Raw genomic sequence first — 23,546 nt, forward strand, 5'->3', positions numbered from 1 at the left:
CTACTTTCTTCAATTGCAGCCAGCAAAAACAAGACCAGGAGCTGACTGTGGCTCAGATCATGAGTTCCTTCATACTTTAATAAAACTTTATTACACAGAAACTCTGAGCAATCAAGCCTCATCTCTGGCCCTGAATTAAATTCTTGTCCTCCAGAGGCCAAAAATCCTGATGTCTTTTTGTGGTTCAGCAACAACCTATCACTATTAGCTGATTTCTCAACAGAAACTCTGCAAACCAGAGGGAATGACATGATAAGTTTAAAGTGATGAAAGCGAATAGTCTATAACCAAGAATACTCTACCCAGCAAGATTACCGTTCAGATTTGATGGAGAAATACAAAGCTTTCCAGACAAGCAAGAGTTAATTTCACACAACCAAACCAGCTTTACAAAAAATGCTAAAATAAGCTCTCTAAGAAGGAAACACAGGACAAGCAAAATAAATAACACAGGACAGAAAATAAATCCCAAGCAATTAAAAACATGGTAATAGTTTTCTAATGAGCAGTCAGTCATTGTTAAAAACAACTGGACTATATGATGATCTTTTACTTTTATCTAGTTTGTTTCACTTTTTCTTTTTCATATTCAGTTGTCCTATTTCATTTATTTTGTTTTCCAATATCTCCATCTCTTCTTTTCCTTTTGATGTTCTTTCTCAAGCCTTTATCAGGTGTAGTAGAAAAGCCTTTGTATGCAAATATATACATATAAATACTATGTATAATATATATTTTAGGAAATATGAATTTTTGCCCAGCTAAAACTTTTATGACATTTTGATTTATCTTGTTTGAGCATGAGTAGAATGCTAGATTTCTAATTATAAAATAGATAAGCAACAAGCAGCAAAGGTTTACTGTATAGCACAGGGAACTACAGTCAGTATGTTATAATAACTTATGATGAAAAGTAATATCAAAAATAATATACATATATATGTATAGTTGAATCAGCTTGCTGTGCACCTGAACTATTGTAAGTCAACAATAATTCAATTATAATCCTGAAAGATGATGTGAAAGTGCTGCTCTCAATATGCCAGCAAATTTGGAAAACTCAGCAGTGGCCACAGGACTAGAAAAGGTCAGTTTTCATTCCAATCTCAAAGAAAGGCATTGCCAAAGAATGTTCAAAATACTGCATAATTGCACTCATCTCACACACTAGTAAAATAATGTTTAAAATTATCCAAGCCAGGCTTCAGCAATATGTGAACTTTCAGATGTACAAGCTGGTTTTTGAAAAGGCAGAGGAACCACAGATCAAATTGCCAACATTTGCTGGATCATAGAAAAAAAAAAAAAGAGAGTTCCAGAAAACATCTACTTCTGCTTTATTGACTATGCCAAAGCCTTTGACTGTGTGGATCACAATAAACTGTGGAAAATTCTGAAAGAGATGGGAATACCAGACTACCTGACCTGTCTCTTGAGAAACCTATAGGCAGGTCAGGAAGCAACAGTTAGAACTGGACATGGAACAACAGACTGGTTCCAAATAGAAAAGGAGTACGTCAAGGCTGTATATTGTCATCCTGCTTATTTAACTTATATGCAGAATACATCATGAAAAACGCTGGGCTGGAAGAAGCACAAGCTGGAATCAAGATTGCCGGGAAAAATATCAATGACCTCAGATATGCAGATGACACCACCCTTATGGCAGAAAGTGAAGAGGAACTAAAAAGCCTCTTGATGAAAGTCAAAGAGGAGAGTGGAAAAGTTGGCTTAAAGCTCAACATTCAGAAAACAAAGATCATGGCATCTGGTCCCATCACTTCATGGGAAATAGACGGGGAAACAGTGGAAAGTGTCAGACTTTATTTTGGGGGGCTCCAAAATCACTGCAGATGGTGACTGCAGCCATGAAAATAAAAGACGCTTACTCCTTGGAAGGAAAGTTATGACCAACCCAGGTAGCATATTTGGAGTAGACGATGGCACTCCACTCCAGTACTCTTACCTGGAAGATCCCATGGATGGAGGAGCCTGGTAGGCAGCAGTCCATGAAGTCATGAAGAGTCAGACACGACTGAGCAACTTCCTTTCACTTTTCACTTTCATGCACTGGAGAAGGAAATGGCAACCCACTCCAGTGTCCTTGTCTGGAGAATCCCAGTGATGGGGGAGCCCGGTGGGCTGTTGTCTATGGGGTCACTTGGAGTTGGATACGAGTGAAGTGGCTTAGCAGCAGCAGTAGCAGGTACCATATTAAAAAACAGAGATATTATTTTGCCAACAAATATCCATCTAGTCAAGGCTATGGTTTTTCCAGTGGTCATGTATGGATGTGAGAGTTGGACTGTGAAGAAAGCTGAGCACCAAAGAATTGTGTTTTTGAACTGTGGTGTTGGAGAAGACTGTTGAGAGTCCCTTGGACTGCAAGGAGATCCAACCAGTCCATCCCAAAGGAGATCAGTCCTGGGTGTTCATTGGAAAGAATGATGCTAAAGCTGAAACTCCAATACCTTGGCCACCTCATGCAAAGAGTTGACTCATTGTAAAAGACCCTGATGTTGGGAGGGATTGGGGGCAGGAGGAGAAGGGGACGACAGAGGATGAGATGGCTGGATGGCATCTCTGACTCGATGCACATGAGTTTGAGTGAACTTTGGGAGTTGGTGATGGACAGGGAGGCCTGGCCTGCTGTGATTCATGGTGTTGCAAAGAGTAGGACACGACTGAGAGACTGAACTGAACAGAACTAATAAAGAGTTACTGAACAGACAATATCATTTGTCTTTTTGGAGGTTTATAAGTACACTGTGATCAGATCTACATGGAGAGCTGCAAAGAACAAAAGACTCTGGTACCAAGAAGTTTGCAACAACCAGCAATATCCCATCCCCTTTTAGTATAAAAAGAAGCCTAAATTTTTTTTAACTGAGTAATATGGTTCTCTGGGGTTAAACTATTCCATCACCTTCTCAGTCAGGTGGATTTCTGAATAAAGTAGCTGCTCCTCACTGCAACAGCTTGTCTCTGGATTTATTGTTCTATTGTGTGGTGAACAGGATGAATTTCGTCTCCACAGAAAATTCTACACTTTTATGCATTCCCACACTTTCTCTTTTCTCCATAATTCTGCATTCCAACCTTTATCCCCCCAAGTCATCCAATAACACAGAGTGAAATCTACTTTCTAATCAAATTGATTTTATTAAAATTGCTTCTACAGTTTTATAGATGTTCAAGTGTCACTCTAAATAATTCAGTTACAGAAAATACCAAATTTAGGTATTAGGATTCATTATTTGGTAATATTTTAAGTTATATACACTAAGTATGGAGTTTTTACTAAAAAATTAAAAGTAGAAATACCCCATGATCTAGCAATTCCACTTATGGTTATCTTTTCAAAGTGTTTATTAAGAGATGAGTGGATAAGGTATGGTCTGCATGGATAATTACTCAGCCATTAAGAAGATTGAAATCTTGTCCTTTGTGACAACATGGGGGGACCTAGAAGATTTTATGCTAAGGAAAATAACTCAAACAGAGTAACAAATACAGTATGATGTCACTTTTATGTGGAAACTGAAAATCAAAACCAATGAACCAAGTAATGTAGTCATCGATACAGAGAACAAATAAGTGGTTACCAGAGAGGAGAGGGATGTGGTGATGAGAGAGCTCGGTGAGAAAGATGAAGACTTACAAACTTCCCTTATAAAATAAATGAGATTGGGGGACAAAATGTCCACCATGAGAATGTAGTCAATGGAAATAGTTCTTTGGGCAGCTGGAATAAAAGAGCAGAAGAAATATAAGGAATGAAAATGAGAAGTTTAGGAGCCTTTTCAGAGAGAAATTCTCTGTGTTAGAAGACAAGAGAGAATCACATTTAAGTTACACAAAGATCAATGATGGATCGTGAACTTTTTAACCTGCAAGGAGACTGAGCTTCAAAAAATCCTAACATACAAGTCATGAAAGATCTAGGGTAATATTGATCTCTTGTGACTAGAGGGATGAGCAGAGAGGAGAAAACAGAATCCTTAAAGACAGTGACATAAGGACAGATGTTAGAACTAAATTTGCAGTTCCTTACTCAATGAAGACTGAGTTGTGCGCAAGGGGGAGTGATCCTGGTGGTGGACACTAGCGTGACTGGCTTATGACAATTCACTAAGTTCTGCTTCTCCTGAGGATGCTATTCTATACATGTGTGTTTTTATAAAAAATGATTTTAAAAGTAACAAATAGATTTAAAAATTTAATGAAAAAAATATATGGAACGTATAGATACATATAGAACATATAGATAAAACTGTAGATAAAACTAATACTAAATCTATACAACAAAACATCTGAAGCTGTACTAAATGAGGACCCTCAGGAGAGAAGCAGTGATGCCTCCCTTGATCTGGTCCAGATGAAGCTCCTGGTGCTGTGGGGGCTCCATCCCCTCTGGGGTCCAGGTCTTCAGGGATTGAGAGCAGAGCCTGCAACACCAACACAGGTGATGGAGTCCCTGGGAGGTGCAGAGTCAGACAGAGGAGGGCTCCTTGGGGAGGGTGTGCAGGACCCAGAGAACTTCCCAGGATCTAGAGTTGGGTTTGGGGCTCAGATCTTTAGGGCACTGGGCCTGTTTACTGCTCTTTGCTGATGGCATTGTCTGTGAGTGGGAAATGTTTAGAAATGTCCCACAGGAGCAACTACACCTGGGCATTTGTCCAGCAATGTTCAAATGATGGGTCCCATTGACAGCGAAACTTTTGTGGGGAAACAGGCTTCCCTCACCCCCTATAGGCCCTGGGAGGAGCAGTATTCAGATGACACAGGGGGTAGGAGAATCTACCCACCCATCCTACACTCAGTACAGCTGCTCCTGAGACCTGAGCGTTGGAAATGGACAGACACCTGGAGTCTGTTTTCCAAATAGTCATTTCTATCTCCCAACCAAACTCTCCTAACTTTTATGATTTGAAACTGTTATTATGTTGTTGTAATAAAAAAGTACATATTATCTCTTTAGCATATTGCAACCTTAAAATCTGAGAGAAGACACTCGTTTTTAAACTGAAATAAAACAAGGTATGTTATTAATGACAGAACTGGAAAAAGAAAAGGAAAATGAGTACTTGAGTCCTGCCACTCATCCCAAGTGTGCTATTCAGTCGCTTCAGTTGTCTGACTCTGTAAAACACTATGGATGATAGTTCACCAAGCTCCTCAGTCACTCGAATTCTCCAGGCAAGAATGTTGGAGTTTGTTGCCATTAACTTCTCCAGGGGATCTTCCTTACCCAGAAGTTGAACCCGAGTCTCTTGTGTCTCCTGCATTGGCAGGTGGGTTCTTTACCACTAGCACCACCATCTCAAGTGCACAAGGAATGAATTGCTTTCTGGTGTGTCTTCAGTTGGAGTTGGACACATACACAGAAGAATCTACATAACCTCTAACTTCAGGTTGAGAAATGGTGCCCTGAGCTGATCCAGGATTCCAGGGTTCCAGAACTTGAGGGACCCCAGACTCGGGCACTACCCAGGCTATCTGGGATGCTCAGGACCAGGGAGCACCCACAGGGAGGCAGAACTGCCAGGTACCCGCCCTGTCTGCACGAGCTCTGAGCGCCTGTGTCTCCTTCACACTGTTTCCAGAGCCCAGGACTGGGGAGGGCAGGGCTGCCCCAACCTCTCACTGCAGCTGGTGATGAACTAGGGGTTCCCCCTGTTCCCTTTGTTGTGTTGGAAGGCAGAGCTGGGTCCTGCAGAGGGAGATGAGGAAGCCCCCAGGGGTGATCTTCAAAGAGAACACACTAGAACAGCAGCTCCTGGACTCCTGCGCACAGTTGGCCCCACAGTACCCCCAGCCTCTCAGCAAATGTAAGAGCTGCTGGAGGAGCCAGCCCAACAACCTTGGGGGTGTCTGGGGATAGGACCTGTGCCCTGGGGAGACCTGCTCAAGTCATCCTCCACTCAACTGCACAGATTATTACCACCCTCTTGTCCCCACGTTTGTGGTCACACTCAGCAGCAGACCCCAGGGATTTTGCTCATGTTTCTGAAGCACCGACAAGTGAGTGGGGTCATAATGGAGACACATGCCCTCATCTGCCTCACCTTTTCAGCCCAGGTCCAGTGTTCACACTTGCTCTTCATGGTCTTCTTCATCATCACTGATGACATTTTTGACATTCTTCAAAAAGATGACCAGAGAGTTGTCTGACATCTGGAAAGAAGAAATCAGTCAGGCAGATTCAAGCCCTCCCAGGGCAGGAAAGCAACCATATGTGGTAGTTCAGGGCAGTGCAGACTTCATGAGGCCCCTTCAGCCATGTGAGTCCAGACATGCTGACTCCAGCCTCAACTCCTGCTCAGGCCACTCATGGCGACAAAGCCAGATTCAAGGGTGCAGACATGAGCTCAGGAGACAGGGCAATGCTAAGAAAATGGGGGGAAATGGCTGCAGAGAGATTTCATAGATTTTATATAAGCTCCCAGGTCCCCAAGTGCCTACAAGAGACCAAGCCTTAATCAGAAAAAGATGGTAAGAGGAGAAAGGGAAGGGTTACAAAGAAGAGTCTATGGACCAGGAAAAGAGAAAAATTTTTAAAGATATGAAAGAATTTTAAAAATGACCTTCATATTCTTGCTCTCCTGCTCTGAATCTTCATTATCTGCCATGTAGCCTTCTGGTGTCCTAGCGCAGCAGCCATCTGCAGTGGCTATGGGAAAGCAAATGGGAGACTTAGAGTCAGGATCTGACCAGGGAACCCTGTTGCTCCTCAGAGCCTGGCCTTGGGATGCCTGGTGTCCTTGTCTTCAGGGACCACCGAGGGCCTCAGTGGTTCACCGCTTCAATGAAAGGTGGATCTCTGACCTCCAACATCCTGTCGCTGCCCTCAGTTTGTCAACATGTGAACAGGAGTGAGGTCGTGTCAACGTGCTCTTCCTCCAGGCGGTCACTGTCTCCATGCATATCTGCCCATGACCTTGCTTGCCTCCTCCTCCTGCTGCCTCTTCTCCCCTTCCTTCCTCATTTCTCTCCTCTGAATTGAACTGAACTGAACTGAACTGAACTGAAGATATGGAAGTAACCTAAGTGTCCATCATCAGATGAATGAACAAAGAACATATGGTATATGTGTGCATGTGTCTGTGTGTGTGTGTGTGTGTGTGTGTGGAGGGTGGACTTGAAAAGTATTATGCTCAGTGAAATAAAATCAGAGAAAGACAGATACTGAATGATATCACTCATATATAGAATCTCAGTAACACAACAAACTAGTGAATGTAACAAAAAAGGAGCAGACTCACAGATATAAAGAACAAAGTAGTGGTTCCCTGTGGGGAGAGGGGGGCAGAATAATGATGGGCGATTAAGAGATAAAACTACTATGTGTAAAATAAACAAGCTACAGGGATATATTGTAGTACATGGGGGAAATAGACTTTTTTTTTTTTTTTTTTACTTTACAATATTGTATTGGTTTTGCCACACATTGACATGAATCTGCCATGGTTGTACATGTGTTCCACATCCAGAACCCCCCTCCCATCTCCCTCCCCATCCCATCCCTCTGGGTCCTCCCAGTGCACCAGCCCCAAGCACCCTGTATCATGCATCGAACCTGGACTGGCAATTCGTTTCACATATGATAATTTACATGCTTCAATGCCATTCTTCCATATCATCCTGCCCTCGCCCTCTCCCATAGAGTTTTAAAGACTGTTCTATACATCTGTGTCTCTTTTGCTTTTTCCCATATAGGGTTGTCGTTACCATTTTCTAAATTCCATATATATGCTTTAGTATACTGTACTGGGGTTTTCTTTCTGGCTTACTTCACTCTGTATAATAGGCTCCAGTTTCATCCACCTCATTAGAATTGATTCAAATGTATTCCTTTTTAATGGCTGAGTAATAGTCCATTGTATATATGTACCACTGCTTTCTTATCCATTCATCTGCTGATGGACATCTAGGTTGCTTCCATGGCCTGGCTATTATAAACAGTGCTGCAATGAACATTGGGGTACACATGCCTCTTTCAATTCCAGTTTCCTCAGTGTGTATGCCCAGCAGTGGGTTTGCTGGGTCATAAGGCAGTTCTGTTTCCAGTTTTTTAAGGAATTTCCACACTGTTCTCCATAGGGGCTGCACTAGTTTCCATTCCCACCAACAGTGTAAAAGGGTTCCATTTTCTCCACATCCTCTCCAACATTTATTGCTTGTAGACTTTTGGATAACAGCCATTCTGACTGGTGTTAAATGGTGCCTCACTGAGATTTTGATTTGCATTTCTCTGATAATGAGCATTGTTGTATAATACTGTAAATGGAGTATAACATTTAAAAACTATGAATCACTATGTTGCACATCTGTAACTTAAATAATGGGGCTTCTCTGGTGGTAGCTCAGCAGTAACGAATCTGCCTGCAGTGCAGGAGACACAGGAGATGTTTCTATTCCAGGGTCAGGAAGATCCCATAAAAAAGTAAATTGCAGCCCATTCCAGTATTCTTGCCTGGGAAATCCCATGAACAGAGGAGTCTGGTGGGTCACAAAAGATTTGGCATTGCTGAGAGAATAAAACAGCAACAGCAAATTATAAAATATTGTACATCAGCTGTACTTCAAAAAAAAAATACCTCAGTAGCAGAAGTAGTGCTTCAACACATGTGAGACAGGAACAGTGGCCTCCTGGCATAAAGTCAAGGGTGAGGTCATTGCAGTTTGAACTCCTGTCTCCACCACTATAAGCCTTTTCACAAGTAAACACAGACATGTAGGAAAATGTATATAACAATTGTGAGATAACCAAAGAAACACTTCCTTCATTCCCACATCAGGATGCATGATTTATGTGCCCCTACAGCTTCCTGCACTTCCCTTCCAATGCAGTGCACATGCTTGTAAGGATTCATGGATCCATGTACAATTTTCATGGTGATCACTTTCCCTTTTAGCCTTAGAAGACCTGTGATGGAGGAGGTCAAGGATGTTTTGTTCTTTCTAGCTCTTCTCACCTGAAGGGTGATGGGGTCATGCTGAAATTTCAAATACACTTCCTTAGGCAATAATCCATTTATGGATCTTCCCCACAATTCTGAATCCATAAAGCTCTCTTTAAACTGGCATTCTCCTTAAGTTTGGCACCAAAACTGAAGTGGTGGAAAACCTGACCTGGCCGAATAAAATACATTTTCACTTTTTTTTTTTTTTTCCTACCCTCCTCTGACATTTGTTTCTACTAGAATGTAGAAACACACTGGAATGTGTGTAGTGGTGTCTCATTGTAGATTTAATTCGTATTTCCTAACAATGGACTGTGGTGATACATTTCTGCATTGTACATTCTTTGGAGAAATGCCTATTCAAATATTTTGCCATGTGTAAGTATGTCTTATTTCTGATTTCTAAGATTTCACTATAAATTCTGGATGTCAGTCTGTTGGGTAAAAGATTTGCAAATATGTCTCCCTGTCAGTGGGCTTGTCTTTTTTTTTAAAGTACCCTAGACACCAAATGTAAGAGCTAAAATTATTTTTAATAGGATAAAACATGGGATAAAGTCTTTGTGAGTCTGAACTACATACAAAGTTCTTAGATATAACACACACGCAAAGCATGAGTAATGAAACAAAATTTAGTAAATTGGACAATAAAATTAGTTTTTTATTTCAACAGACACTATGATGGAAATATTTAAAAACTGGATTATGTTGATTAATCAACTTAATAATACACTAAAATTGAAGTGTATATTTATATTGGGTGAATATATAATATATAAATTATACATCAGTACAACTGATAATAAGCAATCACAATCAGATCAGTGTATAAGTGTGTGTGTGTGTGTGTGTGCGCGCGTGCACATGCTCAGTCACTCAGTCATGTTCAACTCTTTGTGACCCCATGGATGATAGCCCAACAGACTCCTCTCTGTCCATGGGATTCTCCAGGCAAGAATACTGGATTGGGTTGCCATTTCCTACACCAGGGGATCTTCCTCACCCAGGGATCGAACCCACATCTCATGCACTGGTAGGAGAATTCTTTGCCACTGCACCACCTGGCAAGCCCTCATCAGATTAGCAGTTGCCCAGAAAAATAAAGCAAAGGATCTCAACAAAACTAATGACTAGTGAACAAACTAATGATACAGACAAATCTCACACAAGACACTCAGTAAAACCTGGTATAAAAACACTGGGAAAAAAGAGGGCTATAGTGAGGGATGGGTTTGCTTTTATTGTATGAGAGTAATGTAAGTAACTTTTCCAGTGAACTTGGAAATATCAGTGAAACTGTTGATTTCTTCTAAAACAGAAATTAGTGAATTGATACAGATAGAGTCCAGTTTTAACACGGGGTCATTGAAGGTTTAAAGGAGACCACAGGTTGGCTGCCACATGGATCAGGAGCTTGTCGCACTGGTGAGGGAGGAGACTGATGGTCTTGAAGTGCAGGTAGGAAGGCAGAGAGAGGCATTATGAATGTGAAGGAAGCTGGAGAAGAAAAAGAGGGACAAGGGTGCAGACTGGGTAGGAAGGTGTGGAAATAAAATGATGAAAGGCAAGCCCTTGTGGCAGGAGGGGGTCAGAGGTCAAGGCTCTTCCTCACTACAGATTGCACAGGCAGGCCCCAGCCCCTGCAGTGACAAACACCCTGCTGAGTGAGCAAGGCAGTGGCTAGCCTCTCTGAGGTGCCACTGGCCCCACGTGTCAACACTGAATTTTCCCACTCCTATGGGCTCCATGACTTCACTTCTAGGAGTGTTCCTGTAGTTACCTTGGCCCAGGAGATCTAAAATCTAATTTCTTTGCACCATTTTCTGAAGGGGAAATGTTGGAAAAGATCCTGAATATCTCTCAATAAGGATCTCCAAGTGGAAATCCATGAACATATCAGGATTCCCTGGAGAGAAGGATGGAGAAGTGGTCCAACATGTCTTTCTAAATGAACAGACTAAGTTCTGGGGGGAAAATCTCCAAAAGTGTTTTGAAACTGCATATTAAATGAGTACATTGAGCACAGAACTTGGATGTAGTAAGGGCAGAGCATATGCTGCTGAAACTGTTGGGTTTCAAAGAAAGAAGTTTTTTGGTAGTCTAGAACAAAAAATTCAAGTGACATATACTACACAAAAATTAGAATTTCATCAACCTTTTGTAATAATTTGTATAAGATAAAAATGGAGTATTACATCTATAAAAAGAGCAGTGAGCTAAGAGTTTTCATACTCAGGAAAAGTTAAATGCACTGATCCACATCCAAAGACATAAAAAGTCTTCAGAAAATAAAATACTTAGGAAGGCACTGGCCTAAGGACAAGTAGTAAGTTCTAATTTGCAGTTATTTTTCAGTTAAGACTTAGGGTTGAAAAGATACAGGGACTCCAATATTCACTGCAGCACTATTTACCACAGCCAGAACATGGAACACCAACACATCTTATATGTAATATTTATGAATAAGGAAATACTGGCAATTAAATGTATGAATTAAATATATGACATTAACTAGTAATATTAATCATTTAAATATGTGCCAATTAAAATGCAATGGATGAAGTCTACCTCACTATTACTAAAGGCCTGAAACTACTCTTGAGGTATTGGTGTTTTTAAGTTTTTAATTTCCTTTTTCTACTACTTTTTCTTTCTTACTCTCAGCCATCATTTTAATTTTTCATGATTATTAACTTTGTGGAAGTTTCTTGTTAGCCTTGACTGTGTTGGAGTCGCTGGTTTTACTAATTGGACTTGGAAGGACAAAGTAGCTCCCCCAGAAATCTTCTGAACTCCAGATCCATGTCTTTACAATCATTTTGTGGCAGGATCCATCACTCCACCCAGAATAACAACCCACACCACTGTCAGAACCATGAAACACATAGCATGTAAACTATCTATCTTGTAGCTCAATGCCCAGATCTGTCTAAATCCTTCCACATATATACTCAGCTGAAATTTAAGGGTGATAACTTTTCCTAATTAGTGCTCTAAATTTCATGTAAGAAATTTATGTTTTTAATTCAGTTACTGTTTAATTAAAATCACAGGATTAGGTGGATCTTGTGTTTGTAGATTGCTATATTCTACAACTATAAAATGTTAACAATTACTTAAAGAGTGATTTTTAAAAGGCCTTGCTCAGTCGTGTCTGCCTTTTTGTGACCCCATGGACTGTAGCCTGCCAGGCTCCTCTGTCCATGGAATTTTCCAGGCAAGAATGCTGGAGTGGGTTGTCATTTATTACTCCAGGATATCTCGCTGACCCAGGGATCAAACTCAAAACTCTTGTATCTCCTGTATTGGCAGGGAGATTATTTACCACTGTGCCACCTAGGAACCCCTTTAAAATGCATCAAAGCCTTTCTATCGTGCTTGGGCTGAAAAGCTGAAACCCCAAACTAGTCATTTCTATCTATAGGCGATTCTATACTGACAAAAGTAACCAGCACACCAAGTCTTGTAGTGGCCAACCTTTTACATTTGTTGTTGTTATTTTGTTTTGGTTTGGTTTTGGTAAAAGTTACTTAGCCTTCTGGACTTACTAGGTGGCTCAGCAGTAAAGAATCCACCTGTAATGAAGGAAACGCAGGTTCGATCCCTGGGTCGGGAACATCCACTGGAGAAGGAAATGGCTACTCACTCCATTATTCCTGCCCTGAGTCTCATAGGAAATCCCATGGACAGAGGAGCCTGGCAGGCTTCAGTCCATAGTGTTGCAAAGAGTGGAACATGACTGAGTCTCTGAGCACAATTCAGTTAGCCTTCCTAAGCCATGTCTTCAAAGGACATTTTATTTGAGCACACATGATAATTTAAGGACTTCCTTGGAATACCATTCCTTGGAAAGTCAGTACACATTGTTCACTAAGAATATATCAATCTACAATAAACAATTCTCATTTTCCAGTTCTTAGAGACAAGCAGCACTCAATTTTGTTTCATTCATATATTTTTTAAAGAAACCAAAAAATATTTTAGGTATTTCAAGCAAAAATAAATTAAATATAGAGAAAGGTTCATTACAAAGCCACTAGAAGTCTTGGACGAGTGAAAGTCACTGATTTTTTTTTTTTTTTTTTAAGTTCAGTGAATGACTTTCATGCACTTTTGTCACCAGAGTTTCCAGTGAATCAAAATGATGCCATCTTGGCAGGAGATAAGGGCACAATGCTCAGAGCACCAGTTCTTACCTGGGCAGGAGGAAGATGTGGGACAACCAGTAGCCCTTCACTGCAGCCCAGACTGGCAACTAATCAACTGCAATGTTCAGCATCTTGAAAACTAGATAATGACATCTTTTACCATTATTTCATATGGAAAATTCCTTCTGAAAAGCTTTTCTAAGATCAGCACTTTTTCGGAAATGCCTCCCTCAGTAGTCAAGTGTACCTGCCTTCAATACTAAGCTCCCTCTTCCTTTCTAACCTTCAGGATTGTTATTATGGGCCTTTATTTCAATCCCAAACACTGCTGTTTCAGAACAATGTGCATTCATGGTTTGACTGGAAGTATTAGAAGCCAAGTAAAGTCATATCAAACTATGAGTTTTCAGAGTATTTTTGAGACTCTTTACTAAATAAATAATTGATATTATTATGTTCTTCAAGGAAGCTGTGTGTTTCTTCTCTTGCATCAATAATTGCTTATAATCAGAACTTGTTTTATGAGTTTCTCAGTTCAGTCGTTTCTCAGTTTCTCAGTCGCTCAGTCGTGTCTGACTCTTTGTGACCCCATGAATCGCAGCACACCTCCCTATCCATCACCAACTCCCAGAGTCCACCCAAACCCATGTCCATTGAGTCGATGATGCCATCCACCCATCCCATCCTCTGTCGTCCACTTCTCCTCCTTCCCTCAATCTTTCCCAGCATCAAGCTCTTTTCCAATGAGTCAGCTGTTCACATCAGGTGGCCAAATTATTGGAACTTCAGCAAATGGCAACTCACTCCAGTACTCTTGACTGGAGAGTCCCATAGAGGGAGGAGCCTGGTAGGCTACAGTCCATGGAGTCGCAAAGAGTCGGACATGACTGAGCGACTTTAATTACTTACAGCTTCAGCATCAGTGCTTCCAATGTATATTCAAGACTGATTTCTCTTAGGATGGACTGATTGGATCTCCTTGCAGTCCAAGGAACTCTCAAGAGTCTTCTCCAACACCACAGTTCAAAAGCATCAATTCTTTCTTTATAGACCAACTCTCACATCCATACATGACCACTGGAAAAATCATTGCCTTGATTAGACAGACATTTGTTGGCAAAGAAATGTCTGTGCTTTTTAATATGCTGTCTAGGTTGGTCATAACTTTCCTTCCAAGCAGTAAGGGTCTTTTAATTTCATGACTACAATCACCATCTGCAGTAATTTTGGAGCCCCCCAAAATAAAGTCAGCCATTGTTTCCACTATTTCCCCATCTATCTGCCATGAAATGATGGGACTGGATACCATGATCTTAGTTTTCTGAATGTTGAGTTTTAAGCCAACATTTTCATTCTCATCTTTCACTTTCATCAAGAGGCTCTTTAGTTTTTCTTCACTTTCTGACATAAAGGTGGTGTCATCTGCATATATGAGATTATTGATATCTTACCCAGCAATCTTCATTCCAGCTTGTGCTTCCTCCAGCCCAGTGTTTCTCATGATGTACTCTGCATACAAGTTAAATAAGCAGGGTGACAATATACAGCCTTGACATACTCCTTTTCCTACTTGGAACCATTCTGTTGTTCCATGTCCAGTTCTAACTGTTGCTTCCTGACCTGCATATAGGTTTCTCAAGAGGCAGGCAGGTCAGGTGGTTTGATATGCCCATCTCTTTCAGAATTTTACACAGTTTATTGTGATCCTCACAGTCAAAGGCTTTGGCATAGCCAATAAAGCAGAAATAGATGTTTTTCTGGAACTCCCTTGCTTTTTCCATGATCCAGCAGATGTTGGCAATTTGATCTCTGGTTCCTCTGCCTTTTCTAAAACCAGCTTGAACATCTGGAAGTTCATGGTTCACATATTGCTGAAGCCTGGCTTGGAGAATTTTAAGCATTACTTTACTAGCATGTGAGCTGAGTGGAATTATGCAGTAGTTTGAGCATTCTTTGGCATTTCCTTTCTTTGCGACTGGAATAAAAACTGACCTTTTCCAGTCTGGTGGCCACTGCTGAGTTTTCCATATTTGCTGGCATATTGAGTGCAGCACTTTCACAGCATCATCTTGCAGGATTTGAAATAGTTCAACTGGAATTCCGTCACTTCCACTAGCTGCTGAGTTCTGTGCCTTGACAATCATCTGATTCTTACTGTTTCTTGTAAAAAATACTTTCTTAGAGTAAAAAATTCCTCACTTATCATGAATATTGTGACTTTTAATACTCTGAATATCAATTGTCCCTACTATGGTGAGTTTTACTCATTTTGAATAGGGCATTTAACTAGCATCCACTTATATAGTAAAGTATGTTAAAATGCTTATAATGAATGGTGGTCTCCACATTTCTGATCCCTCAACATTTTAAGAGTTTCTCAGGATTGTGTGCTCCAATATTCCAAGATTTTTTTTTTAATAATTCCAATAGCATTGCCAAGTTTAATTTGATTTAAACAACAGTTCATTTTAAGATGACATATCATCTTATTCTCAAGTTAAAATATTATCTTATTAAATATTCCAACAAAATATGCTTAACTTCCTTTCATAATTACTGCAAATTAAGTCATCAGGCAAATACTCTGCTAAGGAAAAAAAGGCATACTGTAGGTTTCAACTATAAAACCCAATACAGTGAAAAATGTTATGGCTAAACTGAATTGCTTTCAGTTTTTATAGAGTTTGAGATTAATAACACACAGTTTTTATGTTTTGCTGCAATAATATTCCATTGCACAATTTTAACAGATTGTAGTCCTTAACTACTTTAATCAGAATCAGTTGTAATATTCTTGCTGCTGCTGCTGCTAAGTCGCTTCAGTTGTGTCTGACTCTGTGTGACCCCATAGACGGCAGCCCACCAGGCTCCACCATCCCTGGGATTCTCCAGGCAAGAACACTGGAGTGAGTTGCCATTTCTTAATGAACTGATAAAGGTTTTTTTCAGGAGTATAAAACAGTAATCTACTCTGACTCTTCTTTTATGTGTTTTTGCATTAATACATTGAAAAAGCTTTAAGTATGCTGAAAAATAATGTCCTCCTTCATAATGATACCAGGGTATTTTTGAAATGTTCTAGCACCTTATATGGAACTTTGTCATAATTAACACCTTTAGGTGAACTATTGTCATTAAAGAATATTGAATTGGTTGAAATAAACCACATTACATAGAAAAAAAAAATGTAGCAGTCCACAGTCTCAGGAGAAGCATTTGATCTGCATTTGAATGCTGTGTTGCCTCAGACATATATGCCATGGGGTGAGGTATATTCATACCCATTTTAGGAGAATATGCCAGCAGATAATGGAGAGTGTACTTCATAATACACACATGAATAATGGCTGGAATTTCCAAGTTTTAATGAAGTGTGTGATATTATTTTTGCAAGTATTAACTCTCTGGCTTCAATTTCCAAATGCATTCACAAGATTTCTGACATTCACAAAGCAAACAAGGGAATTATTACTCAGCTATAAAAAAATAATATATTTGAGTCAGTTCTAATGAGGTGGATTAATCTAGAGCCTATTATACAGAGTGAGGTAAGTCAGAAAGAGAAAGATAAATATTGTATATTAACACATGTGAATGGAATCTAGAAGCAACAATTAGAACCCTGTATTGAACAACTGATTGGTTCAAGACTGAGAAAGAAGCATGACAGAGCTGTGTGCTGTCACCCTGTTTGTTTAACCCATATGCTGAGCACATCATGAAAAATGCCAGCCTGGATGAGTTACAAGCTGGAATCACCTGTACACCCGTGGTGGACTCATGTTGATGTATGGCAAAACCAACACAATATTGTAAAGTAATTAGCCTCTAATTAAAATAAATAAATTTATATTAAAAACAAAACAAAAAAAGAGAGGTGAGAGAAACACCCAACAACCTCAGATATGCAGATGGTGCCACTCTAATGGCAGAAAGGGAAGAGGAACTAAAGAGCCTCTTGATGAGGGTGAAGGAGGAGAATGGAAGAGCCAGCATAAAACTAAATGTTTAAAAAAAAAGAAAACTAAGATCACATCACCTGACCATATTACTTCATGGCAAATAGGAGAGGAAAATGTGAAGTAAGCAGTAAATTTCTTCTTCTTGGGCTCTAAAATCACTGTGGATGGAAACAGCAAGCCATGAAATCAGAAGACAACTGCTTCTTGGCAGGAAAGCTGTGACAAACCTAGACAGTGTGTTGAAAAGCAGAGACATTACTCTGCTGACAAAAGTCCATTATAGTCAAGGCTATGGTCTTCCCAGTAGTCGTGTATGGCTGTGAGAACTGGACTGTAAAGAAGGCATAACACCAAAGAATAATGTCTTCAAACTCCTGGAAGTCCTTTGGACAGAAAGGAGATCAAACCAATCAATCTTAAGGGAAATCAACCCCAAATACTCATTGTAAGTACTGATACTGAAGCTGAAGCTCCAGTACTTTAGTCATCGGATGTGAACAGATAACTCATTGGAAAAGTCCCTGATGCTGGGAAAGATCGAGGGTAGAAGGAAAAGAGCCTCTCATCGGAGGATGAGATGGCTGAATGGTATCACTGATGCAATGAACATGAACTTTGGCAAACTTCGGGAGTTGGTGAGGGACAGAAAGGCGTGGCATGCTGCAGTCCATGGGGTCGCAAAGAGTCAGACATGACTAGGTGACTGAACAACATGGAATCTAGAAAGATAGTACTGATGAACCTACTTGCAGAGCAGCAGTGGAGACACAGACATAGAGAACAGACTTGTGGACACAGATGGGGAAGGAGAGGGTGGGAATAATTGACGAAATAGCATGGAAACATTTACATTACCATATGTAAAATAGAGAGCAAGAGGAAATTTGTTGTGAGACAACGGGAGCTCACCCCAGTGCTCTGTGACAACCTAGAGGGGTGGGGTAGGGAGGGAAATGGGAGGGGGGCTCAAGAGGGAGAGGACATATGTATACCTGTGGCTGATTCATGTTGATGGATGACAGAAACCAACACAATATTGTAAAGCAGTTGTCCTTCAATGAAAAAAAAAAATCTAGAAAAAATATATTTTATTTGTGACAGCTTTAGATGTGTGTGTGTGTGTTAAAATGTATTTAGTCATTTGGCTGTGCTGGATCTCAGTTGCAGCATATGGGATCTAGTTCCCTAACAAAAGATCAAAGCCCAGGCCCCCTGCATTGGAGCACGGAGTTTAGTCAATGGACCACCAAGGTATTCCAGAGAAGTGACAACTTTAATCTTTCTGCTCTATCTCTTCAGCATGCCTGATTCTACTATCTGATTTTCATAAGGACAGAAAATCAGGATTATGTTGGCTCTATGTTTTGTCAATGACTCAGGTCACTGTTCTAGTTTCATTGATGGTGACTTGGTCTACATCAGTGTATACTCTAAGCCTAGCTGTGGCTTAACTGCTATGACACTTGCCTGGATCCATCCTCTTCCAGGGATGCTCTACTTTTCAAAATTTCAACTCTTCCCTTTCCCTTTTAAGATAAAACTCATCTCTTACTGTCATGAATTATGGCTTGTATCCCTTATGTTCACCTTAGACAAGATCTCTTCTTTCCTTTATTCCTCTGTGATTGTTAAAAATTTATCAAAAATATTGAACCCCAGTTTCATATCAGAACTCGAACTTCATCTATGTGTGGCTACCTCATTGTGTCTTTACATTCCTATAAGGTGCTGTAGCTTCTTTTAGCTTTGAGACTTATCCCCTCCCCTCCTATTCCCTCCAGCCTTCAAACATCCAACACTGTCTTTGACTTTTACAAATCATTAAGTAACTATTTATATTTGACATGTATAAAGAGGTGAAAGAATGTTGAGCTTCATCAAGAAAATAAGGCTAATGGGAAAGAATGCAGAAATTTGTTTCAAAAATGTTTCTACTTGCATAACATTTTAGTGTGACTTGATAAGATAATGTCTTAAAAAATCTGCAATGAGTTGAATTCTGACACAAACACATGTGCTTGGAAGAGGACTTCAAGTTCAAAAGCAGAATGTTGCTGGGCTGACAGTTTGATTTTGGACTTCAGAAACACCAAGCTGAGAATCCAGCAATAGCCTCTCTCAACTTCTGATCTGCACAGTGGTGAAACATGACCTGGAAGTTGCTGTAAATCACCAAGTGTGTGGATATTTGTTATGCAGCAATAAATACTACTATACCACACATGTACAGAGGGGTAGTAAAAGAAGTGAAGGGAGAGTAAAAAGCGAGAAGGAAATAGAAAAGGAGGGAAAAGGAGAAAGTTCAGTTCACTCTCTCAATCATGTCCGACTCTTTGCGACCCATGAATAGCAGCACACCAGGCCTCCCAGTCCATCACCAACTCCCAGAGTTTACTCAAACTCATGCCCATCAAGTCGGTGATGCCATCCAGCCATCTCATCCTCTGTAGTCCCCTTTCTCTTCCTGCCCCCAATCCCTCCCATCATCAGAGTGCTTTCCAATGAGTCAACTCTTCACATGAGGTGGCCAAAGTATTGGAGTTCCAGCTTCAGCATCAGTCCTTCCAATGAACACCTAAGACCGATCTCTAGAATGGACTGGTTGAATCTCCTTGCAGTCCAAGGGACTCTCAAGAGTCTTCTTCAACACCACAGTTCAAAAGCATCAATTCTTTGGTGCTCAGCCTTCTTCACAGTCCAACTCTCACATCCATACATAACCATTGGAAAAACCATAGCCTTGATTAGACAGACCTTTGTTGGCAAAGTAATGTTTCTGCTTTTTAATATGCTATCTAGGTTGCATGGCAGGATATAATTAAAGTACTTAAAGAGGAAAATCTACAACCAAGACTAATGTACCCAGCAAGGATCTCATTTAAAATTGTCATCAAAATAAAAATCTTTTCAGAAAAGAAAAATTTAAGAGAATTCAGTACCATCAAACTAGCTTTACAACAAATGTTAAAAGGACTTATATAGTCAAGAAATACAAGATAAGAAGAAAGATCCCCAGAATCAATCCCCAAAAGTTAGAAAATGGCAACAGGAACATATATATCAATAATTACTTTAAGTGTAAATGAATTAAATGCTCCAACCAAAAGGCACAGATTGGCTGAACGGATACAAAAACAAGACAGCAAAAGAGACACAGATGTGTAGAATGGACTTTTGGACTCTGAGGGAGAGGGAGAGGGTGGGATGATTTGGGAGAATGGCATTGAAACATGTATACTATCATGTAAGAAACGAATCGCCAGTCTATGTTCAATGCAGGATACAGGATGCTTGGGGCTGGTGCATGGGTATGATCCAGAGAGATGACATGGGGTGGGAGGTGGGAAGGGGGTTCATGATTGGGAACTCATGTACACCCGTGGCGGAATCATGTCAATGTATGGTAAAACCAATACAGTATTGTAAAGTAAAATAAAGTAAAAATAAAAATTAAAAAAAAAAAGACCCATATATACGCTGTCTACAAGAAACCCACTTCAGACTTCAAGACACATAGAGACTGAATGTAAGAGGATGGCAAAATACATTCCATGCAAATGGGAAGCAAAAGAAAGCTTGAGTAGCAGTCCTTATATCAGACAAAATAGATCTTAAAATAAGGAAGATTACAAGAGATAAGGAAGAACACTACATAATGATCAAGGGATCAATCCAAGAGGCAGGCATAAGAATTGTAAATATCTAAGTTGGCTTAAAGCTAAACATTCAGAAAATGAAGATCATGGCATCTGGTCCCATCACTTCATGGGAAATAGATGGGGAAACAGTGGAAACAGCGTCAGACCTTATTTTGGGGGGCTCCAAAATCAATGCAGATGGTGACTGTAGCCATGAAATTAAAAGACGCTTACTCCTTGGAAGGAAAGTTATGACCAACCTAGATAGTATATTCACAAGCAGAGACATTGCTTTGCCAACAAATGTTTGTCTAGTCAAAGCTGTGGTTTTTCCAGTGGTCATGTATGGATGTGAGAGTTGGACTGTGAAGAAGGCTGAGCAGAGAAGAATTGATGCTTTTGAACTGTGGTGTTGGAGAAGACTCTTGAGAGGCCCTTGGACTGCAAGGAGATACAACTAGTCCATTCGCAAGGAAATATAACTAGTCCCTTTGAAAGGAGATCAGTCCTGATGCTAAAGCTGAAATTCCAGTACTTTGGCCACCTCATGTGAAGAGTTGACTTATTGGAAAAGACTCTGATGCTGGGAGGGATTGGGGGCAGGAGGAGAAGGGGACAACAGAGGATGAGATGGCTGGATGGCACCACCGACTCGATGGGCATGAGTTTGAGTGAACTCCGGGAGTTGGTGATGGACAGGGAGGCCTGGCGTGCTGTAATTCATGGGGTTGCAAAGAGTCGGACATGACTGAACAACTGAAGTGAACTGAACTGGTGCGCCCAACATTAGAGAACCTCAATATATATGACGAACACTAAGAGACATAAAAGGAAAAACTTACAGTAACACAATAATAGCAGGAGATTTTAACATCCCACTTACACCCATGGACAGATCATCAAAACAGAAAATTAATAAGGAAACACTTGTCTCAAATTATAGATTAGATGAGATGGATTTCATTGATATCTTCAGGACACTCCATTCAAATGCAGAAGAATACATCTTCTTCTAAAGTGCACATGGACGATTCTCCAGGATATGCCACATCTTGGATCACAAATCAAACCTCAGTTAAGTTAAGAAAATTTAAATCATATGAAGCATCTTCTCCGACAACAATGCTATGATACATCAATTACAAGAAAAAAAGTGTAAGAAACACAAACACATGGAGACCAAACAACACATTTCTAAATAACCAACATGTAACTAAAGAAATAAAAAACGAATTCTAGAAATAAATGACAATGAAAACATGACAACACAAAACCTATGGGATGCAGAGAAAGCAGTTCTAACAGGGGCGTTTATAACAATACAATCCTACCTCAAGAAATAAGAAAAACATCTAATAGACAACCTAACTTTACACCTGAAACAACTGGAAAAAGAAGAAGAAAGAAACCTCAAAATTAGTAGAAGGAAAGAAATCATAAAGATCTGAACAGAAATAAAGGAAAAAGAAATGAAAGAAATAATAGTAAAGCTTAATAAAACTAAAAGTTGGCTCTTTGAAAAGATAAACAAAATTGACAAACATTTAGCCAGACTCATCTAGAAAAAAAGAGAGGAGAATCAATTCAACAAAATTAGAAATGGAAAAGGAGAAGTTACAACAGACAATGCAGAAATACAAAGGATTATAACAGATTGTTATGAACAACTATATAGCAATAAAATAGATAATCTGGAAGAAATGGACAGATTCTTGGAAAAGTTCAATGTTCCAAGAACCTGAAGAGATAGAAATTGAACCTGGAAGAGATAGAAATTATGAACAACACAGTTGCAAGCACTGAAATTGAAGCTGTGATCAATAATCTCCCAAAAAACAACCATCCAGGACCAGATGGGCTCACAGCAGAATTCTATCAAACATGTAGAGAAGAGCTAATGCCTATATTTCTAAAACTCTTTCAAAAAATTGCAGAGGAAGGAACATTTTCAAATTCATTCTATGAGGCCATCATCATCCTGAAATGAAAACCAGACAAAGACAACACACAAAAAGAAAACTATAGGCCAATATCACTGATGAACATAGATGCAGAAATCCTCAATAAAATTTTAGCAAACAGAATTCAGCAACACACCAACAAGCTCACCATGAACAAGTTGGGTTTATTTCAGGTATGATTCTTCAATATGCAGAAATCAATCAATGTGATACACCATATTAGCAAACTGAGAGATAAAAACCGTATGATTATCTCAATAGATGAAGAAAAGCATTTGACAAAATTCAGCACAAATTTATGATTAAAACTCTTCAAAAAATGGTCATAGAATTAACCTTCCTCAACATAGTAAGGGCCATACATGATAAGCCTGCAGTAAATATTACTCTCAGTGGTGAAAATGGTGAAAGCATTCCCCCCAAGATCAGGAACAAGACACGGGTGTTCACTTTCACAACTATTATTCAACATTATTTTGGAAGCGCTAGCTACAGCAATCAGAGAAGAAAAAGAAATAAAAGCATCCAGATCAGAAAAGAAATAAAGCTCTCACTGTCTGCAGATGACATGATACGGCACATATAAAACCCTAAAGATATTATCAGAAAATTACTAGAGGTAATCACTGAATTTTGCAAAGCTGCAGGATACAAAATCAATACACAGAAATCACTTGCATTTTTATATACTAACAGTGAAAATTCAGAAAGAAAAATTAAGGAATCAATCCTGTTCACCATTGCAACAAAAAGCATTAAATATCTAGGAATAAACTTACCTAATAAGACAAAGGAATTGTACACAGAAAAATATAAGGCACTAGTGAAAGAAATCAAAGACGACATAAATAAATGGAGAGATATTCCATGT

At 39.7% G+C, this 23,546-nt stretch overlaps 1 protein-coding gene and 1 long non-coding RNA gene across 2 annotated transcripts in view; one reads left to right on the forward strand and one right to left on the reverse strand.

Moving 5' to 3' along the window:
* KCNT2 (potassium sodium-activated channel subfamily T member 2) overlaps positions 1-23,546 on the reverse strand; it is a 1,342,824-nt gene that overhangs the window by 866,504 nt on the left and 452,774 nt on the right. The gene's annotated exons all lie outside the window — the stretch shown is intronic.
* On the forward strand, positions 6,185-22,083 carry LOC120879919. Its single transcript, XR_005724906.1, has 3 exons — positions 6,185-6,194; positions 17,723-17,728; positions 21,934-22,083. It is a non-coding gene; the product is annotated as an uncharacterized LOC120879919 (long non-coding RNA).

This window comes from Oryx dammah, unplaced genomic scaffold, assembly GCF_014754425.2.
Source record: "Oryx dammah isolate SB20612 unplaced genomic scaffold, SCBI_Odam_1.1 HiC_scaffold_21, whole genome shotgun sequence".
In the NCBI taxonomy this organism is placed as follows: domain Eukaryota; kingdom Metazoa; phylum Chordata; class Mammalia; order Artiodactyla; family Bovidae; genus Oryx; species Oryx dammah.